The sequence below is a fragment of the Bufo gargarizans genome, chromosome 6, assembly GCF_014858855.1.
Source record: "Bufo gargarizans isolate SCDJY-AF-19 chromosome 6, ASM1485885v1, whole genome shotgun sequence".
In the NCBI taxonomy this organism is placed as follows: Eukaryota; Metazoa; Chordata; class Amphibia; order Anura; family Bufonidae; genus Bufo; species Bufo gargarizans.
Genome location: NC_058085.1, coordinates 65,474,064 through 65,496,556, shown reverse-complemented (window position 1 = coordinate 65,496,556; position 22,493 = coordinate 65,474,064).

Sequence of the window (22,493 nt, the reverse complement as noted above, 5' to 3'; positions counted from 1 at the left end):
CACCCCCAGGAACACCACAAACACAACCAGTGTTTATCAGTGAAGCCATCATTAGGCTGAAAAAACAAAACAAACCCATCAGAGAGATGGCAAAAACATTAGGCGTGGCCAAAACAACTGTTTGGAACATTCTTAAAAAGAAGGAACGCACCAGTGAGCTCAGCAACACCAAAAGACCCGGAAGACCACCAAAAACAACTGTGTTGGATGACCGAAGAATTCTTTCCCTGGTGAAGAAAATACCCTTCACAACAGTTGGCCAGATCAAGAACACTCTCCAGGAGGTAGATGTATGTGTGTCAAAGTCAACAATCAAGAGAAAACTTCACCAGAGTGAATACAGAGGGTTCACCACAAGATGTGAAACAATTGGTGAGCCTCAAAAACAGGAAAGCCAGATTAGAGTTTGCCAAACGACATTTAAAAAAGCCTTCACAGTTCTGGAACAACATCCTATGGACAGATGAGACCAAGATCAACTTGTACCAGAGTCATGGGAAGAGAAGAGTATGGAGAAGGAAAGGAACTGCTCAGGGGCGTAGCTAAAGGCTCATAAGCCCTGGTGCAAGAGTTCAGCTTGGGCCCCCCCTTCCTTCAGTGCTTTATGGCCAGGGGCAGGGAAGCACATTGCCTTCGTGCTGCCTAAGGCAAACATTGAAACGGCACCCCCCTGTACAAATTCTTGACATTACCCCTTTCCCTCCAGCCAGAGGTGTAACTTGAACAGCTCACACTTTCTATAATACTGGTGTCTTCTTATGTGGCACAAGGGTCTTTGGGCCCCCTCAGGCTCCTGGGCCCGATAGCGACTGCTACCTCTGCACCCCCTATAGCTATGCCCCTGGAACTGCTCATGATCCTAAGCATACCACCTCATCAGTGAAGCATGGTGGTGGTAGTGTCATGGCGTGGACATGTATGGCTGCCAATGGAACTGGTTATCTTGTATTTATTGATGATGTGACTGCTGACAAAAGCAGCAGGATGAATTCTGAAGTGTTTCGGGCAATATTATCTGCTCATATTCAGCCAAATGCTTCAGAACTCATTGGACGGCGCTTCACAGTGCAGATGGACAATGACCCAAAGCATACTGCAAAAGGAACCAAAGAGTTTTTTAAGGGAAAGGAGTGGAATGTTATGCAATGGCCAAGTCAATCACCTGACCTGAATCCGATTGAGCAAGCATTTCACTTACTGAAGACAAAACTGAAGGGAAAATGCCCCAAGAACAAGCAGGAACTGAAGACAGTTGCAGTAGAGGCCTGGCAGAGCATCACCAGTGATGAAACCCAGCGTCTGCTGATGTCTATGCGATCCAGACTTCAGGCTGTAATTGACTGCAAAGGATTTGCAACCAAGTATTAAAAAGTGAAAGTTTGATTTATGATTATTATTCTGTCCCATTACTTTTGGTCCCTTAACAAGTGGGAGGCACATATGCAAACTGTTGTAATTCCTACACTGTTCACCTGATTGGATGTAAATACCCTCAGATTAAAGCTATCAGTCTGCAGTAAAGCACATCTTGTTAGTTTAATTTCAAATCCATTGTGGTGGTGTATGGAGCCAAAAATTTTATAATTGTGTTGATGTCCCAATATTTATGGACCTGACTGTATGAAACCTATACAAATACCTGGCTAGTTATACCCTGTTTTGTTGTTTTACTTTTGTTTTGTTCTATGCAACAGATGTACACGCCATGTGCAGGAATACTTTGCTATGTATATCCTTTTGTGTGCTACGAGACATGTCTGATAATAGACATGGCTGACTATGTTATGTATAACTGTAAAACCTAATAAAAATAATTGAAACAGAGAATCCGTCTCCCGTCTTCTGGTGATGTATTTCTAGTTCTGATCTTCCAGTTTCACATCTCGCGTTACTGGGGGCAGGATTGGATCTTCAGGGTATCAGTGTTAAAGGTGGCCAGACTGGAGTTGCTGTCATCGGCACCTTACAGTGCACATCACGCTCCAGCATGTCGACCACTGACTTCTCTTGGAAGTCTGTGGATTTAAATTTAGCTTTCAGCACAGGATGCCTCCTCCTAATTCCATTTACTGTTATTTGAATTTGGGGTCTAATATGAAACCACATACTGGTGTAATGTTGTGTTTGCTCCACCTGAAGTGTGTCTTTCTAGGTTGGTGCTGGGCTCTCTTCCCCTTCCATAGAGACCACTAATTTTGCCCTTGTTATGTTATAGAGCACAAAAGCTACTTCTGTGAGACCTGGCACTGAATCTTCATGCAAGAAATGTGCCATTTGTAGAAAAGTGCTGTCCCAGACCCATAAGAAGCCTCTTTGTTCCAAATCTACTAACAAAGTTGTACTGGAAGAGACCCCCTCTTTTTTTTTTTTTTTTTTTTTTGATACGGTAATTTAAAATATATCATTGATAGGAGATTCAATTCCTATTCTAAGACCCAAACTCCTGACTCATCCAATTCTCTGATTGATTCTAGATAAGGCAGAAGATTTCTCAGAAAAAAATTCTGATTCTTCTGAGGATGTTCAGGCCGTCTTCTCTGTTTTGCTGAGGACAAGGAATGTGTCCTTTTAAAACTATATGGGCAAATAGGAAAATTGAGAACGTTAGGAAACATTAGTCTATTGAAAAAACAATGTTTCAGGATCTGGTAGAAAGAAGGAACAGAGTTTTTCTAATTCATAATAATGTGAAAAAAATGAATCTCTAAATGGAAGGAACTGGAAAGGAGAGCGGGAACCTCTAGCGCATTCAAGAGGAAATATTCTGCGTTACCCTTTCAATAGGAGAAATTTGTGTTACATTTAAAAGACATGGGATTTCTCAGGGATTCAATGACAAAAAATGTGAAAGTCTCTTGAAACATTCTGCTAGATCTCTATTGGTATGGCTACAATTGGAAGATTACCTAGCAGCAGGAACCTAGAAAGGAAATTCTCTTCTCCTTACCTGTATTAAAGCAAACTTTTTAGCAGATGCCTGTTCTGGTTTAGTTGTCAGCCAGATCAGCAGCTCTTTCCAATGCCATTCGTGGAGCTATTTGGCTACACTACAGGTCAGGAGATGCCAAAACCAGCTGTGTTCCATTCTATGGGAGGACAGACTTTTTGGATCAGTCCTGGATGATATCCTGGATAAAGCATCAGATAAAAAGAGAGGATTTCCTATTTTCACCAGAGGCGCTCCTTTTGTAATAAAAAAATTGAATAAACCAGATCAGAACAGAAAAGAAGGAACTGGTAAGTGGCAGTCCTGTAAGAATAAAAACAAGGGCCTTCTCTTCAATCCTGCTAATGCCACCCATCAGTCACAATGATGCCAGCCTTCCTGTTGGGGGCAGACTCAAATTCTTCCATCTGGCCTGGGAAAGAATATCATCTCCTCCCCTTGGATCCTCACTACAATAAAATCAGGTTACAAGTTGGAATTTGTGACATCCCCCCCCCCCTCCCCCAACACAGGTTCATGCTTAACAAGTGTCTGACTCACAATTAGTCAATTTACTTTAGAATATGAAATCTCCACTCTTTTACAAAAACAGGAATTCCTGTCTGTTTCTATTGCCCAGTTTTTTGGTCCAAAAATCATATGGCACTTCCAGATTGATCATAAATCTCAGAAACCTAAATTGGTGCATCAGCTACAAGAATTTCAATTAACTTCAAGTCATAAGATCCACAGTAAATTTGCTCCCTCAAGATAACTATATAATAACTCTGAATCTTTCAGATGCTTACTACTATGTCCTAATTCATCCAGAGGAGAGTCTACCATCGGTGATCGCAAACGCTAGTTTTTCAAAAGACAGTCAGCCTAAATGGCTGAAATCTGCTATTCCGTCCGACTTGAATCTTATGTTTATGGCCACCTTAAAACAAAAAGGTCTATCAGTTTGAGTGATTTTCATACTTCTTCTCAGCTGGGAACCTATTACTAAGAAATACTTCAGGGTATAGAAAACTTTTTTGTCTTCTGTTGAGGACAGATGGAATCCTGTGGAGACCTATAATGGTCCTTTGATACTGGAGTTTCTTCAAGCTGGCCTAAACATAGGGCTCAGGCTTACTACCTTTAAAAGTTTGGGTTACGTAAAAACTGGAGTAAATGTATGGAATCTGTGACAGCTCTGAGCTGCCATATATTCATTTGGGCGCAGCCGGAGAAAGCAGGCAATTTATGAGGAGGTCTGCACTTTGTCGAAAATTATCTGCCTCTACTTCCAGTGCAGGCCCTATCAAGGCCGGTGTAGCACACACTGTCCTTGATAAATCAAGGCCTATAAGTTGGACGTTCTAACTCACCAAGGTCTGGCCTTTAGGATGGCCAGACATCCGGTTTTACACCGGACAGTCTGGTTTTCCGACTACCTGTCCTCCGTCCGGCGCAGGGCCTGGACGGAAGAGGGATGTCCTCCTTTTCTGTAGCTCACGCTCAGACAGCAGAATTGTGCGAGTAGTTACCTTATATATTTTTCTCCAGAATGAAGGACAACAGATTGCTAAGTTAAAGGTATCAAGGCATTGTGACTGGTTTAACAGTGAATTACCTGGAGAAAGATTCCCTTTAATGATGATATTTTACTGCCTGTAATTTTACATGGGACTGCTGATAAGTTTACTCCAAAGCATGCCCTCTTCTGTTGCATCTTTACGAACGGCTACTTAATGAGGGCATATTTGACATCAGGATAACTCCCTACCCTTCTGCTTACAGGTCTCTGCCTCCGTGTCACTCGACTGTCTTGAAGATGTGAATAATTAATGGGATCCATGTTTCGTTTAGCACAGAGGATTCACATGGGAATAACTACTGGACACGGCTACAGGTAAGTGCGTGTCTGGGCAAAAGTTTTATTACAATATGGATAAATACCATGACATTTGCAGAATGGACGCCAGATTTGCACTGCTTTGGGGTTTTTTGCACACCCCATGATCTGCATATAGACAGACAAGCAGTATCTAAAAATCACTAAATAATGGATTAAGAAGGGTATAAATAGCTGATAATACAGGTTACTTATGCTTATGGCAGATGATAGAACACATGGTAGTGGTAGATGTGTATTAGTTAATTCTGGCTTCATTGTCGAAACTGAATTCCATGGTTAGTCTGTGTGGTGTAAGCCTAGGACTACGGCGACAAAAAGGGTACAACTACACTGCGACTTTTTTTTGTAATGATAGTCAATGGTGTCACACTGTGACAAGTGACGACTGTGACGCAACAGTTGCACAAAAATCCAACTTGGATTTTTGCGACTGTTGTGTCACAGTCACGTCACATGTCACAGTGCGAGACCATTTACTACCATTAATTAAAAAAAGTTGTGCAACTTTTCTGTGACAAGAAGTCGCACGACACATGTTGCTGTGTAGCCCTAGCCTAATAGAAGCTCTAATGGAAATTAAATGCCTTTCATACCTAGCTCATGTTACTACAATTGCTTTTTCTATTGGTACTAATAGTATTATTGTTTTAGTGTATCTGTCTACTTGCACATGGATAGCTCAATAAAATGACAGGCACCTTACGTAATTTTCCATATCACTATAATATTTGTGCATTTTATTGTCAGTAGTGCAGTTGCAATACACTGACCTCCCCTGATTAACTAAAATTGCATCACGAATCACCATAGTGCCCCAAATATGTCTTGCTTTATCTAGTTTAACACTTTTGGACACCTTTTTAGCATTGCTATTACATACGTATCAACACTGTTGTTGGTAAATTCAGGACATGTGAGCCCCACAACCAGGACCATCCGCTTATATGTGGGGCTTACATAAACCGCATCCATTTTGTGGCTGAGACAGACTGATTATTATCATTCATCCACAAAATAATGAATAAATGTATGATCGATGGTGGCCCCATAGAGACGAGCACAACCAAAATGAGGAGAACTTTGAATAGAGAACCAGAGCATGTTACAGTCCTCCGGCCTCTCACATATAGTATATCTTCATAGTATGTCAGCATGGCAGAGGGAAGAGAAGCTGGCACAGCTGGGGGGGGGCGGTGTGTGGTTTACACTAAATAAGGCAATGTTAGATAAATATGCAGGATGTCAATAAAGAAGGAGAGGGAGGGACTGGCAAAGGAAGCAGGAGGAGCAAGGGTGGACATATAGGCTTGGGGCCCACCCTTGGTGCACTTATCTGCTCATTTGCATATGTATTTTTTTTCTCCAGAATGAAGCAACAGATCGCTAAGTGATCACTAAGGTATCATATTATTCAGCTGAGCTAGCCCTACAAGGCATTGTGCCTGGAATAATAGTGAATCTGATGTTGACAGACTCAGTTTAAATGTGCCAACCATACCCTCTCTCTCCACCACAGTTGTAGCAGCTGATTGTAGCTCTCTAACACTTTCTAAAAATGAAAAATAAATGTGAGCAACCAACAGAGAGCTCTAATACATAGAGTATCTAAGCTAGTCTAAGCTATGGCTGTGCAAACAGCTAAGGAGCAGAGCTGTGCAAAGTGACTGCATATGTGCCAACCCTCCAGGGAAAGAGTTACTAGATTCTACGGACAGTGGTACATTTCTACAATAGGGATTGCAAAGCATTCTGTCAGAGAAGGTTTATGCTTGCACCTTAGCTACAGACTTCCCTGCATGTGGTGGGATCTAATATGCTTCAAGCTCCCCATCATGCTAAAAGAACAGCCTAATCACCTGGTTAGATACTATGCAATGCTGAGGAAATACCAATATAGTGAGAGGAACAACGTACATCCCTTAGTCGAGCTGGAATTATTGAGCAGATTATAAGAAAGAGACATAAAGGGCATCTGTCAGCGGATTTTTACTGTACCTATGAAACTGGCTGATCTGTTGCATGTGCACTTGGCAGCTGAAGTCATCTCTGTTGGTCCCATGTTCATATGTGCCCGCATTGCTCAGAAACATTACGTTTTAATATATTTGCAGTGGCCAAGTTTGGGGTGGACTAAATGATACACTGGGTCCCCCGGACACTGTTGAGTTGTCACCACATGTTGCTGCTCTCTGGAAAGGATGGTAAGGTATGGTGCACCCCAATGGAAAATAAGTCCAGAGAGTCAGGGTCTGCAGTAACTCAATGTGCTTCTTTACTGAAGGAATTCAGATGCAAAACAATACAGGCGAGGCATAGGGTTGGCTTCTCCCATCTCCTCCCTGACAGAAGAAGTGTTTGATGCTAAGGAAAGGCCTGAGATAGCCTTTCCACTAGCTCTTAGAAGACTGGTACCCTGTCCAAAAGCTGGTGATCCAGAGTCCTTGGCAGAGTATTCCCATCTCAGCATCTTCTTCTGGTGACTTACTAGTCTGGCAGAGTCTCCTTTTCTAACTGCAGAACAATAGGGGCTCTGACTGCTCTCCTTATATACAGTTCCTAGCTAAACTAGAACCTTCTAGTGAGAGGGGTTGAGTGGAGAAACTCAGCACAAACAAATACAATGTTACAACACCCGTCTCTCATAGACTTGCATTAGAGCTTCAATAATACTCAGTGGCAATGATACAGCGATTTTACCAGACAAAAACAGGTTTTCAACACAATAACAGAGCTAAACCAGACATTCAAAAGGTCAGTCTGTCTGGTTTTGGTGATAAACAAGTCAGGCTTTTTCCCTCCAAAACATGCTCTTCTTTAAACCTTATGGTAGCTGTGGAAAATACCAGCTTCTCAATATTAGCTAGAAAGTCCCAAAGGTCTCTCAGTATTCTTTAACCCTTTCCACAGTGCAGTGCAAATAAGCAGGCTATATATAACAACAAACATAAAATGCTATTATACAGTATTACACAGTATGTCTTTTTCCCTCCTAGCCCTTTAAAATTAAATGAAGTAAGGAGTTGATGACTTCAAAGTCCCGAGGCACTACATATGCAAATAAGTCTCTAGGAGCAACGGGGGCATTTCTAGACACTCTGCTCTCTCTGTAACTGCCCCGCCCTCTGCACTTTGATTGACAGGCCCACGCAGGGAAAACGTCATCACACCTGCCTGGTCCTGTCAATCAAAGTGCAGAGGGTGCGGCGGTTGCAAAAAGAGCTAAGCCTCTAGGTGTCATGGCAACACCTCAGTTATTCCTAGAGGCTCACTTGCATATATTAAAACATAATTGTTCTCAGCAATGGTGGCACATATGAACATGGGACCAACACAGATGCCTTCCACTGCCAAGCACACATGCAGTAGGTCAGCCGGTTTTATAGGCACAAATCTGCCCTTTAACCCACGGCTTCCTTTACATAGTCTTTGGGATAACCTATCAATATCTGATCGTGGGGACATGACACCCCACACCCACACTGATCAGCTGTTCTGAAGTAGTTCCAGCACTTGAATGGGAGCAGTGCTGCAGTAATCGGCTCCGTACACTACACAATGGTCAGAGCTGTGTAGTACCAGTGTCTACTTCAGGCACTGGAGCTGATTAGTGGAGGTACAGGATGTTACACCCTCACCATTCAGATATTAATTATCTTGAGGATAGGCCACCAATGCAAAAATGTTCAACAACCTACGCATTTAAGCTGGTTTTATCTATCTTCCTGCTGTCTGCCACTGACTCTAGGTTTTCAGGGCACTGCTATTTATCATCTCACAGACATGAGCTCTTACTATAGTTTAAGGACTTTAATAATTAATAGTGTTGATCGAGCACCAAAAGGCTCGGGTGCTCGAGTAGAACACTTTGGGATGTAGAGCACCCGAGCACAATGGGAGAGCCGAGCATTAAACCAAGCACACCCTGCTCTGAAGAGGGGAGGGTGTCTGGTTCATAGGAAAAGGTCAGAAATTGATGGAAATACCACTGAAATAGTTCGGGAATAGCATGGGGAGGATGTCTGGTTGCATCTTGGACTACCAGGTCACTGCTGGGAATGATGTTGTCCGAGTAGTACGCCACTCTTACAGACTACAATAATGCGCACAAAACCAAAGATAAAATCGATTTTAGAGGAAAAATTGTTAGGAAACAGTCTTTCCTGTATATGTACTTGTATATAAAGTGCAAGTGCTGCCAAAAATTACAAGGAAGAGGCACTCCGATACAACCTGTATATCACATAACGGAGGGCCTCATTCACATTGTGGTACAATTGTTCAGGTAGTGGGACTCCTACACTCATAAAGCCTATGCACTAAGTGAAAGGGCTGCTAAAAATTACAAGGAACCGGCACTACAATACACCCTTTATTACACATAAAGGAGGGCATCATACACACCCTTGAAAAATAATGATTGATGACCTGCTGGTGACCCTCAAAAACATTAGGCGCAAGGGCCTGCTGCTGATCTGACCATCTAAAACATTAGGGATGAGGGCCTGCTGCTGAGCTGACCCTCTAAAACATTAGGGGCGAGGGCCTGCTGCTGATCTGACCATCTAAAACATTAGGGGTGAGGGACTGCAGCTGAGATGACCCTCTTAAACATTAGGGGTGAGGGCCTGCTGCTGATCTGACCATCTAAAACATTATGGGCGAGGGCCTGCTGCTGATCTGACCATCTAAAACATTAGGGGTGAGGGCCTGCTGCTGAGCTGACCCTCTAAAACATTAGGGGCGAGTGCCTGCTGCTGATCTGACCATCTAAAACATTAGGGGTGAGGGCCTGCTACTGATCTAACCATCTAAAACATTAGGGGCGAGGGCCTGCTGGTGACCCTCTAAAACATTAGGGGTGAGGGTCTGCTGTGGAGCTGACCCTATAAATCATTAGGAGCGAGGGCAGCCTAATAAGCATGTTGATATGATGGAGGAGGAGCACGAGAAAAGGAAGATTGAACCATATACCCTTTTTTGTGGTGGAAGGGGTGCATGGGAATACAGTGTATTTAGTACACCATAAAAGCCACATTTAAAGTGCCTTTATGTCCAGCCGCTTTCCTCTGGTGGAGTAGAGAAGTCAGGGGCAATCCAGGCCTTGTTCATTTTGATAAGAGTCAACCTGTGAGCATTTTCAGTTTACAGGCAGATGCGCTTATCAGTTATTATGCCCCCAGCAGCATTAAATAGCTGATTTGACAAAATGCTGGCGCCAGGGCAGGCCAGCACCTCCAAGTTGTAGAGCGCCAGTTCGTGCCACGTGTCCAGCTTGGACACCCAATAGTTGTAAGGCACAGAGGGATCACTGAGGACACTGACACGGTCTGCTAAGTACTCCTTCACCATCTTCCAAAACTTTTCCCTCCTTGTGACACTAGGCAGCGCATCAGGGTGAGGGTGCTAGCGGGTTGTCATGAAACGTGAGGGTCACGGGAAAGGCAGCATAACATAAAGTCAGCCATGTGTGCCAGAGTCCCAACAGACAAGACTTCGTTGTCCTCATCAGGGGGATGACTCTCAATATCCTCATCCTCTTCCTCCTCTTCGGCCCTTCCACGCTGAATGGATGGAATAAACCTGCTGTGGGTACTGCCCTCTGTAGCTGAGGCAACCGTCTCCTGCTCCTCCTCCTCCTCATGATCCAATTTGTGCTGAGAAGACTAACGGAGGGTGGTCTGGCTATCACCCTGTGTACTATTTTCCCCCATTTCCTCCTCTTCCACATGCAAAGCGTCCGCCTTCATTGTGAGCAGCGAGCATTTCAGTAGACACAGAAGTGGGAAAGTAACGCTAATAATAGCGGCATCGCCGCTCACCATCTGTGTTGATTCCTCAAAGTTGCGTGAAACCTCACAGAGGTCAGACATCCATGCCTACTCGTCGCTTGTGAAGAGCGGAAGCTGACTGGAAAGGCAACGACCATGTTGAAGCTGGTGTTCCACTACTGCCCTCTGCTGCTAGCAAAGCCTGGCCAACATGTGGAACATGGAGTTCCAGCGTGTTTTCACGTCTCACAACAGTCGGTGAGCTGGCAATTACAAGCCAGCGGCTGCAGCGTTGCCAGGCCGGCGGCAGCTGTAGATGACTTTCGGAAATAGGCACACACGTGGCGCACTTTCACCAGTAGCTCAGACAAATTGGGGTAGGTTTTGAGAAACTGCTGAACCACTAAGTTAAACACGCGGGCTAGGCGTGGTATGTGTGTGAGCTTGCCGAGCTCCAAAGCCGCTATCAAGTTATCAGCCATTATCATGCCTGGTTCTAGGTTGAGTGGCGAGAGCCACAGCTTAGTCTGGTCCCTTACACCCTGCCACAGCTCTGCGGCGGTGTGCTGTTTGTCACCTAAGCAAATTAGTTTCAGCACGGCCTGTTACCGCTTCCCCATTGCAGTGCTACACTGCTTCCAGCTACTGACTAATGGCTGACTGGTGCTGCAAGATGAGGATTCAGAGGTGGAAGTGCAAGAGGAGGTGGAGGAGAAGGGGGGGTTGCAGCCACTAAGTAGGTGGTGGAGTAAATCCTGATGGAAGTAGGGCCCGCAATCCTTGGCGTCGGTAGCACCTGTGCCATCCCAGGGTACGACTCGCTCCCGGCCTCCACAATGTTCACCCAGTGTGCCGTCAGGGAAATGTAGCGTCCCTAGCCAAAGCACTTGTCCATGTGTCAGTCGTTAAGTGGATCTTCCCAATAATTGCGCTGGTCAGGGCATGGGTGATGTTACGGGACACATGCTGGTGTAAGGCGGGGACGGCACACCGGCAAGAACCAATGATTCCCTATGGGAATGGTTCTCACCTGAGCATTTTACAGCGCGTACGATCGCGCTGTAAAACGCCCGACGCCCCAAGAAGTACAGGAGCTTCTTTGGGGTGTCTTCTCGCGCGTTCCCATACGTAGACTTCAGCGGGAACGCGCGACAATGGGCGTTCGCTTGTCTTTGTATGCACGATTGCAAACGCCCGTACAATCGCGCATACAGAGCGTACGTTCAGTACGCTCAGGTCTGAACCCGGCGTCAATGGCAACATGTCCAGGGCCAGCAATTTGGAAAGGTGCGCATTAAGTGCTATGGTCCGTGGGTGGGTGGCTGGGTATTTGCGCTTTCGTTCAAAGGCCGGGGATATGGACATCTGTACGCTGCGCTGGGACAAAGAAGTGCATGTGCTAAATGATGGTGCTTGCGAAGGTGCAGGGCGGGAGGCATCCGGGCCTGCGCCTTCGACAGGGGATTTGCCAGCACATAACACAGGGTAAGAGGAGGCAGTGGTGTGACCCACAGACACTGGTTGTGGACCCAGGCGTTCGGCCCACCTATTAGGGTGCTTTGTTGCCATGTGGCGGATCATGCTGGTGGTGGTGAGGTTGCTAGTGTTCACGCCCCTGCTCATTTTGGTACAGCACAGGTTGCAAATGACAATTCTTTTATCGTCCACACTTTCCTCATAAAAGCACCAGACTGCGGAACACCTACCCCTTGGCAAGGGAGATTGCCGCAAGGGGGTGCTCCAGGGAACAGTTGTGGGCCTGTTTGGTGTGGCCCGCCTTCTCCCTTTTGCCACCCCACTAACTTTTCCAGCCTATTGCAGAGCTGCAGATCCCTCCCCCTCTGCACTGCTGTCCTCACTCGGCTTGCCACCTTCCCAGGTTGGGTCAGTGATTTCATCGTCCACCACTTCCTCTTCAACTTTCTCACTCTGGTCATCCTTGTTGACCTAACAAGAACCTCACTTATTGACAAATGTGTCTCATCCTCATCATCCACCTCGTGAAACACTAATTGTCGTTCCCCCACCGCCATCTTTTTCTGACTGTGGATGCTCAAGAGTTTGGGAATCAGTGCGCAAGATCTCCTCATGTCCCTCTTCAAGCGGGCTTGGCGAGAGGGTCAAATCAAGTAATGACGATGAAAAGAGCTTCTCGGAATATCCGAGTGTGGGCTCACTTGTTTCCACAAGACTCTCCATGGTGGGAGGAAGGAGGATCAGGCTAAGGATTCTGTTGACCAGACTCTTGGCTTCTAAGACTGGACTTTGTGGAAGACAGGGTGGTGCTTAACCGACTGGAAGCATTATCTTCTGCAATCCAACCGACTACCTGGTCGCACTGGTGTGACTTCGAGAGTGGTGTCCGGCGCCGCCCTGCAAACTGGGACATGAAGCTTGGTATCGTGGATGAGTGTGTTTCTAATAAACGTACGGGGAGGAGACTCGAGCATCGCGCTTGAGCACACGCAGTGTTCGGCCAAACACAGCGATGTGCTCGATTCAATGTTATCCAACTGTAAAAATACAATTTACCACAAGGTGGCAGCACAATTATGCTTACAACTCACACATAAACAGTGCAATAAATTTATATAGCTGTGCATTACATCCAGTCTTCAGGGGGCTCACCTGCAATGTTCTTCACTCTAGCCTATATATAGGTATATGATTCCACCAGATATGCAGTTTACAGACTACCTGCAACATCTCCTATCATTTGACAGTTATGTCTAGGGCTTGTCCACACAGGACATTTTACCTTCATGAATGCAGTATATTAATTTGTGGTACCCCAGCTAGTGTATCCTGAGCAGTGTAAGACCCACATAGCACATATGCCACATGTAACCTATAATAGTAACCTATAGCATTGTTTTCTTGTAAGAGGGGTAAAGCAGTTTTCAACCCTCTTACAAGCAGTATAGTTAAACGGGTTGTGTAGTGCAATTATATTGATGACCTATCCTCAGACGATTGGCAAGGGGTAGCGGAGCTCATGGAAGCACTGCTTCCGCTTCAAAATTACTTGCACGTCATGTTTGTAGAGGTGGTGTTATATAATCACAACTGCTTCTCCCATTCAAGTGAATGGCACAAGCAGCTGTAATGACATTGCGTAGCTGCTGCACATGAGATGGGGCACAGGTAATTTTGAATCAGAAGTCATACAAACGTCTCTACCACCTCAAACAGCTGATGGGTGAGGATGCCGGGAGTTGGTCCCCTGACAATCTAATAATGATGACACATGCTGAGGATAGGTCATCAATAACTTTGCACTACACAACCCATTTAAAAATGATCGGAGATATATTATGAAATGAATCAGCCCAGAATTTTGGATCTAAATGCAATAGTATACTGCTTTATAGTGAGATCATCTTAATTTCTCAGTGCTCTGAGACAATTCAGTGCCTTTTAATGCATTTTTTTTCAAAATGTCAGTCATATATTTTACTGTATATTAAAAAAATAATTACAATAATGATAAGCAAGGTTGCCAACCAGAATTTTTCTTTTTTCTGCACAACTTATCCCAAAATCACGGACAGTCAATATTTTGTACGGACAATTTGGGAAACCATAATGAATGATAAAGATTATAAGTAATTGATATCTATAGCTCCATATGCTGATAAAAATGAATTACCAGCATTTACTGTGAGCTGTATAATAATGATAATTATCACTAGAGAAAAATTAGCTTTGTTTTGAATTTATTCGAGGTGAATCGCATAAAAAAACGGCTATTTCCGGGCTGCAGAAAGCCTTTATAGGGGTGTAGAACACTGTGCCTTACAGTAACACGCATAGGAAGACTGCTGTGGTAGTGAAATTATACTGTGAGTCAGTATAACATGCACACTTAGAATCACTGCACACTTCACTTATTTGGGCAGTTACGGGGCCAACACTGACCAAATAAGTGAAGTATCAACTAAGCCTTACAGGTCAATGGTAGCGCCAAGAAGAAGCGCACTCCTTCACCGTCACTAGCTGATTCAACATAGATGTCTACAGAACCTGTTCTATTAAACGCTTATACAAGTAGAGCCCCCCCCCCCCCCCCCGACAGAGTGGAGAGGGTGTCAGAGGTACGTTTGTGTTGACGTCACTGATTAATTTGTCCTTCCTCTGATCCGTCAGAACAATAACCCACAGAAATATGGATCATGTCTGTGGAGCATCCGCCTTCACTCTGTCAGCATTTGGTCAGTAATCCATCAGTATTGCTAATGCCCCCAAAAAAACAGGAGTGGGTGTAAAACAGAGATGATACATGAATGGAATATTTGCATGTCTTCTGTGTTTTGTACCCACTCCCACTTTTGGCTACTAAATCTTAAGCCAATTCTGATGGGACCATACAGGCCTTACAGCTGCTGCACAGACAGGATCCGTTGTGCGTCTCATTTATCCTTCCTTCTGACAGATCAGAAGAAAGGTCAAATAAATCATTATGTCAGCCAGACCGAAAGGCTAAATAGTGGCCCAGTCATGAAGTGGGTAGGGTGGGATCAACATGAGAAGTCGACAAAGTGGCCCTATGACATAGTGGTGAGGTGGAAGTAGCATGAGTCTGAAGGTGGCGGCAGCATCAGGAGGCCAGAGTCGCAAGGTGACATAGTGTGGAGATGGAAGCAGCATGAGGAGACAACAGATTGGCAAGGTGACATAGTTTGGAGGACACAGCAGCATCCGGAGACCACAGAGTGGCAAGGTGACATAGTGTGGAGATGGCAGTAGCACTAGCAGCTTCAGAAGGATACCACAGAGTTGCAAGGTGACATATTGTGTAGATGGCAGCAGCATGAGGAGCTCACAGAGTGGCAAGGTGACATAGTGTGGAGATAGCAGCAGCATCAGGAGACCACAGAGTGGCAAGGTGACATAGTGTGGAGATAGCAGCAGCAGCAGCAGCATCAGGAGACCACAGAGTGGCAAGGTGACCTAATGTGGAGATGGCAGTAGCATGAGGAGACCACAGAGTGGCAAGGTGACATATTGTGGAGATGGCGGCAGCAGCAGCAGGATACCACAGAATGGCAAGGTGACATAGTGTGGCTATGGCAGCAGCATGAGGATACCACAGAGTGGCAAGGTGACATAGTGTGGAGATGGTAGTAGCAGCAACAGGATCCGGAGACCACAGAGTCCCAATGTGATATATTGCGTAGATGGCAGTAGCAGCATCATCAGTAGGATACCACAGAGTGGCAAGGTGACATAGTGTGGAGATGGCAGTGTAACACCCGAGAGTTGTGTTAGTACACACCTCTACCCCGCTACTATCTTCTAAGAGCCTTTATACTGTCATCAGATGTGATTTTGCTTATGTCCTCCAGAAATGTGCATATAAAACTATGTTAAATGTAATGGTTCATGTAATTATCCTGGGTACCAGTGGGTGGCAGCATCATTGGCAGAAAGAGTCTTAGGGCTCTTTCACACTTGCGTTGTTCTTTTCCGGCATAGAGTTCCGTCGTCGGGGCTGTATGCCGGAAGAATCCTGATCAGGATTATCCCAACGCATTCTGAATGGAGAGAAATCCGTTCAGGATGCATCAGGATGTCTTCAGTTCAGGACCGGAACATTTTTTGGGCCAGAGAAAATACCGCAGCAGGCTGCGCTTTTTGCTCCGGTCAAAAATCCTGAACACTTGCCGCAAGGCCGGATCCGGAAATGATGCCCATTGAAAGGCATTAATCCGAATCCGGCCTTAAGCTAAACGTTGTTTCGTTTAGCTTTTTCTGAATGGTTACCATGGCTGCCAGGACGCTAAAGTCCTGTTTGCCATGGTAAAGTGTAGTGGGGAGCGGGGGAGCAGTATACTTACCATCCGTGCGGCTCCCGGGCCGCTTCAGAGTGACGTCAGGGCGCCCCACGCGCATGGATGACGTGATCGACGGATCCGGATAACGCAAGTGTGAAAGAGCCCTTAATGTTATGCACTTCAGAGAGGAACATTCCTGTTCTATTCTGCCCCGCTTCTGGAGAGAGGTGGGCTAGTCCCTCTTCCTGCAGCAAGGGAGGGAAAACCAGTTAGACCCAGAGATAGTTTACCCCCTGTTGGAGAAAGGAGGGTTTTGAGTAGAACTTCCTCCTTAGGGAAGAAAGTAGGGGGCACGTGTCCGCAAGAGACATGGCCAAATACCCAGTCTGAGCACCTTCAGCTCTGCTGGATGAAGAGACAAACTCCAGAGTTCCAGGAAGAAAGCATCCCCTGAGAATCCATCTGTGAGAGAAGTCCAGTGTCTAGGAGAAGCCAATTCCTCCTCAGCTAGTCTGTCCCCACACAGCAGAAGCTACAGATAAGTGCACAAGCTAATCCTGTCACAGTTACAGAGCTACCAAGCAGACATTTATCCTGCAAGCTCCACATTTAAAGCAGAAGTACTCATTCCTGCCAATCATTGCCAAAACCTGCTGGGACCAAGAGACCAAAGCTGTATATGTAGTGTACGGGAGAGTAATACCCCGTCACTACAGAAGGGTCACTTGGGTATTGTCGTTCCCCCTGTATTTAAGGGGAGGTTGGTATAGAATATCTTGTCAATGTACTGCTACGTATTTTCCTGTTACTGTGAAACGTGCGTGTGCAGGCCGGCTAGGGTGTCATTCTAGCTCTGAGTCACTAGAGGGAGCTAGGGAGCCCTAGGTTATATAAGGCCCAGTCAGGAAGTAACAGCAGTGTTCAGACAGTGGGAGCAGAGGTCAGAAATGATCCTGTGTCTGAGTGAAGGCCAGGCTATGGGCCTGTGAGAGCATAGCAGGCCTGAAGCCTGCCGGCTAGGAGAGGGTAGTAAAGGCCCTGTAACCGGGTTCCGGATCCAAGGAAAAGGTTCCCCTCCTGAGTCATCATCTGTTTAGCTGAAGCAGCATAAGCAAGCCACCAGCCAAGACACAGATTACCACAGAGGCCGATCAGATAAAGCAAGAGGTACTCAAGATAACAGAGGAGGTACTAGATAAGGACAGCTTCAAGGGTACGCCAGATAAAGGGCATTAGACCTTGGAGGGAAAGTCACATGTGTCAGGACCAGTCAGGAATAGTGTGCAAGCCGCCTGTACTGCATCTCCTGCAATCAACACTCTGTATTATACATTGCTAAGACCGGCCATTCTGTAATTCCCAAGAACCACCTGTATCTTTATGGAAAACCAACCGTCTTTCATGGAACTGTGCTCTACCTGTGTCCATGTATTATCCTGACTGATATTCAGTAAAAGTTCCAGTTTTTGTTGGCTATCCTATGCTTGCTTCATTCTTTTACAATACCATACACGGCGTGTCACCGTTTATTTGACACTGGCGTCACGAACTGTTAAATACCTGCCTGTTCCAGTATTTGCCCCAATTGAAGACGACAGTGGATCCCAGGTTAGTGAGTCAATCTGCACTACAAAGCCCAGCATACACTACCGACCCCCTGGGACACTGCATCGCTCTTTTTGGCGTCACGAACAGGATCCGCATACTTCTGAAGTGCAGAGAAGTGTGAACTGTGTGCTTTAACTATTCCACCACCGTTTTACAAAGACTGTAACCTTTATTTCTAAACCTGTGGATTACAATTGTGCCTGGGAGGAATCAGAGACGCTGTACTGTGTTGCGCTACCCCCAGAGAGAAAATCGCATTTGTGGACTGTGTTTTATTGGACTTTTCATCATCCTGCTTGCTGTCAGTGAATTGCGGCATCAGGACACTTAAAATGGCCGCCGACGCCATGAGGCTTTTTACTGCGCCATCAGGATGTGCAGAGGCGCGAATATTTGGCGCCGAAACCTTCCAAGAAGAAGGAGGAGACGATTGCCCTGGAGCGCCACCCACCTTGAGGAGTGACGACGCGGCTGACTACTTTGAAGAGTTACGCCTGGGAGGCGGGGCTCAGATGGAGATAGACTGGCCCAGTGCGTGGGAGGAGTCAGTGTCGACGCTGCAACCAGGAAGAGGAGAAATGGCGTGTGCTGCAGAGCTAGAAGTCGAGACCACGTGCGAGTGGGGCGCCACTCCACCGGACTTTCCTGAGTTGGGGCCGTGGGACCCTCTAGCCTGGACGGCCACCCCCTGGGCCCAGGCCATGGACTTAAGTATCGCCCGACCTGAGTCCCCACCGATCCGTCGCCGGCACGCAGAATGGCCGGCTATTATGGAGGAGTTGAGAGCCGCGGTGGCGAAAAAGAACACCAGCCGGAAGAAGCGGTTTGAAGAAATGGCTAAGTCCATACAAGGAGACTCCTTTCCGGGTAAGCCCCAGCTAGAAAGGCGCCGCGGGATCGTGGTGTCCTTTGATAAAGAGAAAGGCTACGGGTTTATCCAGGAGTTGGGGACTGGCCGGGACTTCTATGTAAACCGGCGATCGGTGAAGCGGCACTATCTCCCGGAGCATCTCCATAATTTAACTGTGGGAGAGATCGTTGAGTACACCCCCGCCGAAAGTCTAAGGGGCCCCTACGCTACCGCAGTGACTCGCCCGAAGGCGCCGGCTGAGAACTGGGACTCTGAGAAAGAGAGGACAGAGCCAGTTGAGACAGAGAGAGAACACGTGGAACAGGCCCGAACCACCCATCTGCATGGCCAGGCGTACCTCAGTCCCGACGTTTTCTGGGAGCCCATCGTGCTGCAGGGGCTGGAGGAGCGATATCCCCCTCCGGATGCGGTGAGACGTGAGGAAGAGAAGGAGCGGCAGGACAGCTGCCGGCGAGCAGAGGAATGTGCTGAGGCCCGGCGCCAAGGAGCAGCTGCCATTGTTACCCCAGCGGTCACAGCCCCTGAACCTCCGGTAGCCCCGCTCACCTGCACGAAAGCTGAACTAGAGGCCCTACGCAAGAGGGTGTATTGGGTGGCGGACCTCGGCTGCGCAGGAGGCGTGCGGTGGTTTCCGTTTCCGAGGACGGAGGCCGAAATGGAGGCCGTGAAAGACAAGCCTCCCCCTCTAAAAATTGTCAGGGGAGACGGGTTCCAAATGTGGCCGGCCTTGCCAGAAGAATTGCTGCAGGTTCCCTACATTGACTCGTCATCCGAGGAAGAACATGATACTCGTCGGTGAGTACTCCTGCCCTCATGTCCATCTCCTTAATGGCCGTTTTGTCCCTCCAGTTGGCAGAGCTGGTCAAGCTCGCTGCCAGTTACCCACGGCCGGTGGCATCCTAGTTGAATAATGTGCCACTGTGTACCACTGCTTCCAGCTGCCCTTGTTATGTTTGGGACATCCGGTTTGCTGCTATTATCCCAGTTGTGCCTTAAAGTGTTGCACCATTTTACCCCTTTTTACCCCCATTTCAGGTTGAAAAGACATTTTTATGTCAGCACTATTTTAAAGGGTAAGCAGGACTTGCCAGGATAACATGGCCCTGGTATTGTCAGAGTCCTGTATTGTCATTTTATATATGTGCTGCTGACAGTATTTACTAACCGGTTTTTTGTATTCAAGTATATGTGCCCAGAGATGGACTTCCTATGTGCAAGCCTCTGAGAGGTTAATTTTATTATGGACTTATTTATTGTCATGGACTATCCTGGTTCTTTAAACATCCGCTGTGCCAGGTCAGCGCCCCCGTTCCACTCACTATCCTGTGAAAAAGAGAACGACGCCCCTTGTCACCAGACTTCACCTTTGCCAATTGGGTCTGATAAGAGTGTAAATGACATATATGTATGCATGCATGTGTCTTTCTCTGTTTCAGGTCATGATTCCAGTTGGGCGGGCCCTGATGGAGTACGAGGTCGTACTCAGCTTAAAGCAGCGGTGTATGTAGTGTACGGGAGAGTAATACCCCGTCACTACAGAAGGGTCACTTGGGTATTGTCGTTCCCCCTGTATTTAAGGGGAGGTTGGTATAGAATATCTTGTCAATGTACTGCTACGTATTTTCCTGTTACTGTGAAACGTGCGTGTGCAGGCCGGCTAGGGTGTCATTCTAGCTCTGAGTCACTAGAGGGAGCTAGGGAGCCCTAGGTTATATAAGGCCCAGTCAGGAAGTAACAGCAGTGTTCAGACAGTGGGAGCAGAGGTCAGAAATGATCCTGTGTCTGAGTGAAGGCCAGGCTATGGGCCTGTGAGAGCATAGCAGGCCTGAAGCCTGCCGGCTAGGAGAGGGTAGTAAAGGCCCTGTAACCGGGTTCCGGATCCAAGGAAAAGGTTCCCCTCCTGAGTCATCATCCGTTTAGCTGAAGCAGCATAAGCAAGCCACCAGCCAAGACACAGATTACCACAGAGGCCGATCAGATAAAGCAAGAGGTACTCAAGATAACAGAGGAGGTACTAGATAAGGACAGCTTCAAGGGTACGCCAGATAAAGGGCATTAGACCTTGGAGGGAAAGTCACATGTGTCAGGACCAGTCAGGAATAGTGTGCAAGCCGCCTGTACTGCATCTCCTGCAATCAACACTCTGTATTATACATTGCTAAGACCGGCCATTCTGTAATTCCCAAGAACCACCTGTATCTTTATGGAAAACCAACCGTCTTTCATGGAACTGTGCTCTACCTGTGTCCATGTATTATCCTGACTGATATTCAGTAAAAGTTCCAGTTTTTGTTGGCTATCCTATGCTTGCTTCATTCTTTTACAATACCATACACGGCGTGTCACCGTTTATTTGACACTGGCGTCACAAACTGTTAAATACCTGCCTGTTCCAGTATTTGCCCCAATTGAAGACGACAGTGGATCCCAGGTTAGTGAGTCAATCTGCACTACAAAGCCCAGCATACACTACCGACCCCCTGGGACACTGCATATACTGTTTGGATGCAAGTTATTTCAGGTAAAGCAACGTTTGAACTTCATCTAAAGGTCTGCACATCATTTTATTCTGCAAAGTACCTCTATTACTCCTACGATCACTACACTCAAATTTATTGCAAGTTAGCCAGGAGTCCGGCCGTACCCAGGTAGGAGACACCGTGACACAACTACCACAACACTACAGAGACCATTACCCCACTCTGGCATTTCTAACCTGGCACGTGCGTTATAACACCTTGGAAGGGCCCTGGGATAGTACCCTGTGCATGCTGCAATTGGTGTCATGACAAATACAGAATATTGTCCACTCGTACCGAGCCACTGCAGCAGCAACATGAGGAGACCATAGAGTGACAAGGTGACATAGTTTGGAGGTGGCGGGAGCATCAGGAGGTCACAGAGTGGCAAGGTGACATAGTGTGGATATGGCAGTAGCAGCCGCATCAGGAGACCACATAGTTGCAAGATAACATAATGTCTAGATAGAAGCAGCATCAGGAGGCTACCACAGAGTGGCAAAGTGACATAGTGTGGAGATGGCAGCAGCATGAGGAGACCACAGATGTGTGGCATCAGATGTGTGGCATCAAGAGGGTTGCAGAGTGTCAAGATGACATAGTGTGGAGATGGCAGTAGCAGCAGCAGCATGAGTAGATCACAGAGTGGCAAGGTGACATAGTGTGGATATGGCAGCAGCATGAGGAGACCACAGAGTGTCAAGGTGACATAGTGTGGAGATGGCATCAGTAGACCACATAGTAGCAAGATAACATAATGTGTAGATAGCAGCAGCATCAGGAGGATACCACAGAGCGGCAAGGTGACATAGTGTGGATTTGGCAGCAGCATGAGGAGACCACAGAGTGGCAAGGTGACATAATGTGGAGATGGCGGCAGCAGAAGCAGCAGGATACCACAGAGTGGGAAGGTGACCTAGTGTGGGTATGGCAGCAGCATGAGGAGACCACAGAGTGCAAAGGTGACATAGTTTTGAGATGGCAGCTGCAACTGCATCAGGAGACCACAAAGTGACCCAGTAACAGAGTGGGGCGGGGGGTGCCAATACCAGTACCCACTGACGAAGGTGGGTGAAATAAGGAGCACTTGGCATCAGATGTGTGGCATCAAGCGGGTTGCAGCA